The sequence below is a fragment of the Carassius gibelio genome, chromosome A5, assembly GCF_023724105.1.
Source record: "Carassius gibelio isolate Cgi1373 ecotype wild population from Czech Republic chromosome A5, carGib1.2-hapl.c, whole genome shotgun sequence".
In the NCBI taxonomy this organism is placed as follows: domain Eukaryota; kingdom Metazoa; phylum Chordata; class Actinopteri; order Cypriniformes; family Cyprinidae; genus Carassius; species Carassius gibelio.
In genome coordinates, this window is record NC_068375.1 from 9,042,674 (window position 1) to 9,050,597 (window position 7,924).

At 36.3% G+C, this 7,924-nt stretch overlaps 1 long non-coding RNA gene across 1 annotated transcript; it reads right to left on the bottom strand.

Moving 5' to 3' along the window:
• Positions 1–602: 602 nt before the first annotated feature.
• On the bottom strand, positions 603–2,039 carry LOC127992322 (uncharacterized). Its single transcript, XR_008165373.1, has 4 exons — positions 1,576–2,039; positions 1,409–1,474; positions 1,056–1,124; positions 603–889 (listed from the first exon to the last, which is right to left on the bottom strand). It is a non-coding gene; the product is annotated as an uncharacterized LOC127992322 (long non-coding RNA).
• Positions 2,040–7,924: the final 5,885 nt, after the last annotated feature.

The following is a 7,924-nucleotide window of genomic DNA, read 5'->3' on the forward strand; positions in this document are numbered from 1 at the left end:
TTTCTATGTGAATATTATGTTAAAATGTCATTTATTCCTTTGATCAAAGCTGTATTTTCAGCATCATTACCCCAGTCTTCAGTGTCACATCTTCAGAAATCATTCTAATATGATGATTTACTGCTCAAGAAACATTTCTGATTATGATCAATGTTAAAATACAGACGTGCTGAAATTTTTTTTGTTGGATTCGTTACATAGAATCCAAACATTTGAATGTTAGTGTTACATGCATCAAATTGTTCAAAATCATCTGTTTCAAATAGTGTTCCTGTAGCTCAACTGGTAGAGCACTGTGCTAGCAAGCAAGCAAGCGCAAGGTTGGGGGTTCGATTCCCCGGGAACACATGATATGTTAAAATTGATAGCCTGAATGCACTGTAAGTCGCTTTGGATAAAAGCGTCTGATAAATGCAGGTCTTTTAAACTTTGTATTCATCTGTGAATCCTGAAAAATAAAATGCATCACGGTTTCCACAAAAAAAAATGAAGCAGCAAAACTGTTTCAACGTTGATAATAAGTTTCTTGAGCAGCAAATCAGCATTTCTGAGGGATCCATGTGACACTGAATACTCGAGGAATGATGCTGAAAATACAGCTGCACATCACAGGAATAAATTAGTTTATAATGTATTCACATAGAAAACAGCTATTTTAAATTGTAATAATATTTCACAATTTTACTCTTTTTACATATTTTAATCAAATAATTACTACAGAGGTGAGCAGAAGATAATTATTACAAATTGTATCAACTTCAAGCATACTGTATATTTGAGGTTTGACTTACTGTACTAGTCTTGTGGTCAATAGCATCTTGGAGATGTTGTCTTACAGTAGGTTCACTCCGACTCTGCTCAATGCAGCAGGCCATCAGCACTGAAGAATCTAGGAACAAAACAAGCAATTTGACACACAGCCAACAATATTTAGTCTGCAGTTCCAGGTTTATTAGATGGAAACAAGCTGGAGCAGGTGAAATGCAAAAAATAAATAAAATAACAGATTCATTGCGATATATGTTGTGAAAAAAATGCGTATTAGGTTACTTAACCTTTTCAGCGCTTCCTACATCTCTGTCAGCAGCTCCCTTCAGAAATATTGAAATCTTGGACACTCCCTTCTGTTGTAGAAGGATTATTTTGTCATTCTTGAAATCGCAGAACAGTTTTATGTTTACCATAAAAGATCAAAACAACTTTAGTTTTCTGCCAATTTTTCGCGCTCCTTGATAACGTGACGTCATCGATAAACAGTAAAGTGTAAATGTTAAGGTTAAATAAATTAAGCAATTTCCAATCATACATTGAAAGATTACCAACATAACAGTCAAAAGCTATCATCTACAGATAAAGATTTGATTAAAAGCCCAAACTTTCATAAATAAGAGCGCAACAGTTATCATACCTGACGATACGTCGTCTGAAAACGGTAGAAATGCTAACGGACTTTTTCGAAGACATTAAACCATTCCTATAAAGTAAATAAACAACAGAAGCGAGTCAAATACAAGTAAGAGAAGTGTCAACAACAGTTATAAGTAGTATTTGTGTGATTTTATGGACTTAACTCACCTGAAAACAGTGAAATCAGCGAGAAACGGGGTGTTTCCTCGTGACATTTGCAGTGTTGCGCTCCGTTTCCATGGCAACTCCATCCGGTCCGCGCGCACGCCCATGAAAGCACGTCACGAATTAAAAGTCACACGCTTACGTTACATAAATAAACATATGAATAAACATATGCCCGTTATTTTTTTTCTGTAAGAGGGGGCGCGGCCATTTGTAAATGTAATGTGTCTGGCTTTCCGTGTCATTCCAGCTATATTAGCTGTACAAACAGCTTGTTTTGCTGTTTACTGTTGCAAACTGCTGTATTACCATGTTATTTTTAATGTATTGTCTTAATTATGAACGTACTGGTTTGTAGTGCAAACAGTTTTACCATTTACTGCACTTTGTTCTTCTTGTTATTTCCCTATAACCATGACCATAAGTCTCACACATTCACATACAATTGTTTGGTGGATAGAATTAGATCACTACATAATTCAAAATGTCATTCAATCGTGATATTGGTAATTTAAAATTCATTTTGTAGTTCTATAGCTCAGTGCAAAATGCCAGGCCTGCACATAATAGTGGGACAAAGTGGCACTTTTATAGTTTAAGATTTTGTATTGTTGCTTTTACGAACATTCATATATGTATATGTGTGTGTGTGTGCATGTGTAAGGTGCATCTTGAAGAAATGTGAATATCATGAATATAACTTTTTTATGAAAAATATATTATTATATATTTATTCTAAAGATTCATAATTTTTATTTTTTTTTGGATGATTAGAGCTTAATTTAATGAATGTAATTATTGCATTTAAAAGTATAAAAAGGAGTTAAACAAATATTATTTAATTATTTAAAATTATTTTTAAAGAAACTTTGTCCTGTGGTGTGACAGTACAGGTGTCACAATGGAGCACTTTTTTTTTTTTTATCACACCAAAGGACGTTTCAGCCTTTTCTGTCAATTAATGACCTTGCTATTCCAAGCTAACCTGTCATTAGTGGCAAGCAAGACACATTTGCAAAATTTTCTAGGATTATGTAGCTTAACATGCACTTTTTAATAAAAATATATATATAATTTAGGGGTGCCATATTAATGCACAACATAGCATAAAAAATTTGTAGTGGTTCCGAAAAAGTTCAAAGGACATGGTGTCACACCAGCAGTGTTGGGAAGGTTACTTTGGAAATGTAATAGGTTACAGATTACAAGTTACCCTGTTTAAAATGTAATAGTAGTGTAACTTTTTCAATTACTTTATTAAAGTAATGTAACTAATTACTTTTGAGTACTTTTTGATTACTTTTCTAAATTTGTGAACATTATAATAAATAAAAGCATATATATCAACTCAAATACAGTTATCTAATAAGCATGTGTCATATGCTGTTTAATAAACTCCTGAAACATTGGTGTTTTTTTTTTTTAAACTGCTGTCTCTTTATATATGATATGATGATAGTTTTCTCAAAATAAGTAAAATGCATGAAGTGACAGAGCAGTTCTAGAAATTATGTGTATGTGCTCGTGTACTCATATATTGAGACGGCAGAGGTTGAAAACACTGCAAGCTTCAGTAGGCCTATGTGTAGTAAATGAAACCATGTCTTTGCCATTAATTTACAGGAGGGGTGGACTGGGAAAAAATTCAGACTGGAAAATTCAAACTCATACAAACAAATTCATGGACAATACTATTTTTTGTATGGACCTGACATAAAAAAGGTTTAAATCTTTAATATGGGGACATGTCAAATAATTAAAAGTTCTCTCCTGAACGGCACCTTCACTTCCATTTTTCTCTTCAGTCTCATTATTTTGCCCCGTTATCCATCTTAATACTCAAGATTGAACAAAACTGTACTTTACAATACAATACTCTACAATACTACAATATATTTATAGAAAAATCCTAATACTGTACACGAGTCATGTTTTTCCCTTACAACAATTGACCATGCTTTTATTAGCCTATATAAAAGTACAATAACCTTGCATGGTTTTTTGTTTTGCAAATGGATTCGTATTTATTTTTAAATAAATAAATTTGTAAAATAATTTTAAATTTTTGGTTACCACAGTTAAACAATAGTAACCATTTTCACTGGATTTATAGTAAAATAATAAAATGTTAATTTTCGCAAGGGTTGTGTCAAAAAAGCATCTTTACAGATGAAACTGACCTGAAACCCTGAACAGTAGTTCTGCTTCTCTGCTCCAGCTGTGCGCTTCCACAGTCCACTCTTTTATCTCTCTTTCGCATTGATTACTCGGAGTCTGATCCAAACCGTTTGGCGGAAGTGCGGAGAGGCATCGCATCGACCTCCACCTTGAACTGACATGATGGATCAGGGGCAACGAGGATGGGAGCCGAAACGAAGCGGCTCTTAACCCGCTGAAAAAAGCACAAATATCAGGGCATGACAAAACTTCTCCAGGCCCCAAAAATACCCTTACAACTATCATGAATATCATTGTGATTTACACCTGAGAAGACAAAGCCCTGCATAATGAGCTGCATAATGAGCCTCTTTTTCAGCTGTGCCACTGTGAGGGAGGACTTACAAGAAAGAATGTGAGAACAAAATAAATCTATATAATTTTATATTTGTAGTTTATTAAGAATATATTTAATTATCCCACAACATAATTTAATATCCACTTGGCAGCGCAGTTAAACAGTTTATTAGGAACAATCAAAGCTTACTTTAAAAAAATTTTTGGCATCATTACTCCAGTCACACAATCATTCAGAAAAATTTTTTTAATCTTATTTTCTACCAAAAAAAAAAACCCATTTATTATTATCATCATTATTATTTTTTTATCATTATTAATGTTGAAAAGAGCTGAGAATATTTTTAAGTTTTTTTAGGGGGAATAAATTGAAAGAACTGCATTGTTTTTACATTTGTTAGAGTAATCTCTATTTGTTACATTTATAGTATTTACATCAAGCTTTTGAATGGTATAGTATTGAATATTGTTATTGAAACTTCATAATGTTTCACTTGATTATACATTTAGTCAGGAATTATAGTTTGGAAAAAGTATTTGGAAAAAGTCTAACTAGTAAAATGTTTACACGTTATGTGAAAACTAGTACAAGTATATAAATAAATAAAAAGAGACTTACTCATGTTTATGATCCCTGTTGAATAAAGTGCTTCATTCTTTTTTCTGAGGAAATCCATTTCTCAAAACCTCAACCACATCACATCTTTTTGGGGTGAATTATGTCTTATTCCTCTCATCGCGAAGCAAGCAGTAAAATAAAAGGTAACACTTTAGAATAAGGTTCCATTAGTTAATGTTAGTTAATGTATTAATTAACATGAACAAACAATGAATAATAAATTTATTACTGTATTTATTCATCTTCGTTAATGTTAGTTAATGAAAATACAGTTATTCATTGTTAGTTCATGGTAATTCACAGTGCATTAACTAATGTTAACAAGCACAACTTTTGATTTAAATAATGCATTAGTAAATGTTGAAATTAACATGAACTAAGACTTATAAATGCTGTAGAAGGATTGTTCTTGCTTAGTTCATGTTAACGAAAGTAGTTAACTAACATTAACTAATGGAACCTTATTCTAAAGTGTTACCAAATAAAATAAAAACTTGAAGAACAGTCTTGCTGCTTTTTCTTCTGTGTGTGCGTATTCAAGCCGTGCTTCAGTTTGAATCTGAATAGCGCGTGAAGCGTGGGGGCGTGGTCACATTAGATATAATGAAGGGAGACATGAAAAACAGACATCGCGTTGTTTTCATATGGATTACTTTATCTCAGAATATTTGTTTTCGGTAGCACTTGTTTAGTTTAAAAGTAGACATGTCAGGCTTTCTATAGATATCTCTCTCATGTCTCTTCGTTGAGTATTCACGGAGTTACAGTTCATTTTAATGACGTGTTTGTACATGACGATCAGAGGAGACAAAGGCTGCAGACAGCACACCTTGTTTGTTATCTTTATTTTATAAGTGCACAAAAGTTTTTTGTTATTATGTTTGTATCCAAAAAAGTAGACCCTTTACAGATTCGATTGATGTATTGCTCTTATCTGTACGATTAAAACTGAGAGTGTAATTTAAGTTCTTTTCGGGGTTATCAGGAGAAAATGACTCAAAACGCATATGTGCGTTAATCGACTCGAAAGGTTAAGTTTGGCAAATACAGCCTCCGCTGTATCGGACCACCTGAACGTCGTTCTGGGGGAGGTCAAGGCGGTCAGAGGAGCGTCTAGTTGGCTGAAGTTACGAATAAAACGTCGATAAAAATTGGCGAATCCCAGAAACCTCTGTAGGGCCTAACGGGAATCTGGACTTGGCCAATCTATCACAGCCTTAACCTTGTCAGGATCCATACGCACTCCCTCAGACGAGACGATATACCCTGAAAAGGGAACGGACTGTGCATGAAAAACACTTTCTCCGCCTTGACAAAAAGCCCATTCTCTAGCAACCTCTAAAGCACTCGTCTGACATGCTGAACGTGTTCCTGGAGAGGAGAGGAAAAGATCAATATGTCATCCAGGTAAACATATATGAATTGATCAACCATATCTCTCAGCACGTCATTGACGAGTGCTTGGAAGACCGTGGGCAAGTTGGATAGCCCGAACCGATAGCTCCGACACCGAACCGTGACCTTGGCGGAGATCGGAGAGTAGTCTGGCCGCCTCCCTACCCACCACCGCCCGATCGAAAACCCTCCTCATTTCTTCGGAGAGTGCCTGGAATGAGGCGCAGCATGGGTCTTGATTCTCCCACACCGCCGTTCCCCAGAGAGCCGCCCTGCCGGAAAGTAGCGTCAGCACAAACGCCACCTTGGATCGCTCTTGGTTGAACGTCTGAGGCTGTAATGCAAAGTGCATAGAACATCGGGTCAGAAAAGCTCTGCAAAACTCTGGTTCACCTGAATAACCTTCTGGTGTCGGCAGTCTCGGTTCTCGCCGCCGCTGCGGCTCTGGAAGAGGGGGTGGAGTTGGCGGTGTGGGTTGCGCAGTGGAGACATGTAGCTGTTGTATCTGCTGGTTGAGCTCGGACACCTGCGTCACAAACGCTTGGACCGCCCTCCCTGTGAGTGAGATGTTCTCCTCCTGGGTGTCCATTCTAGCAATGCTTCGAACCACAAACTCGTCCCATGTGGAAGCGCCTGCTACATCCATAATGGTCAGATCGTTCTGTTACGTAAGACAGAGACAGGATGTAATCGCAAGGCGTGTTTATTGACAAATAGCACAAGAGTCAGATATACTCGACGAATCACAGGAAACACAGGTGGGCGAACACAAGGCTGATGGAATGGTGACGCAGGGACTTCGGTGGACAACAGATGGTGGTGCTCAGTCCCGTGATGATCCCTTGAAACCTGGTGTGTGTGTAATCCTTGTGACGGTGCTGGGTAATCCAGTGCTGAGTGAAGATCCAGGAACAACGACGTTAACAGGAAGACTCAGGCAGGAACTAGGGACACAAGAACAGGTACGGGAGCACACCGGATAGAAACAACGATCTGACAACATGAAACACAAGTTACTGAACTTATGTAGGTAACAAACAATTGAAACTAGCTGACGCTGCTGATCATCGCTGATCAGTGACCATGCCCACAGACACACACACAACAGCACGCTAGACGAGAGAGAGAGAGTGAATTCATGAACCGTGACACATTATTGCTGTTACTGTATTTGGGTGCGTTGTTGCAAAACTTAATTGTTAACGTTTCATTACTATGAGGTTTTTAATTGACTAAAGTTATGATTACTGACTTTATATATTTGAATGTTTGATAGACTTGACGCCATTACGTCATCGGCAATGACGTCATTACGTTGAGCGTAAAAGAACTGGTTAACCGTCTTTTTCAACCGGTTTATTTAACTGTCCGAAAGAACAAGTTTGCGGAAAACAACCGAACTTCCCATCACTACCGTGTTTGTGGGCAGGCAAGTTGGCGATGTAGAACTTGGGAGGACTTTATGCAAATGTGTTACTTTGTGATGTAGAGCCGTAACAGAATAAGATTTGATTTTCTGATGGCTCATTTGATTTGCACTGTCAGCTTCACAACTTTGCAGATAGTTTATGTTCACATACAGCTACATGAATGAATGAATGAATTAATTAAATATTTCGAACAATTAAAAAATGACAGCAATGCGTAAGAAATATCCATATAAATAAACAAAAAATAAATAAATAAATAATAGTATAATAATCAATCTTTTCAAAAAAGCATAGGTAGAAGCCCTAGGCTTATCAAGACCTACCCCCAGTAACTACCCAAACCAATTAACAATCTAACAAGATAAATCAAACAAAACGTTTTAAATACAAAAAA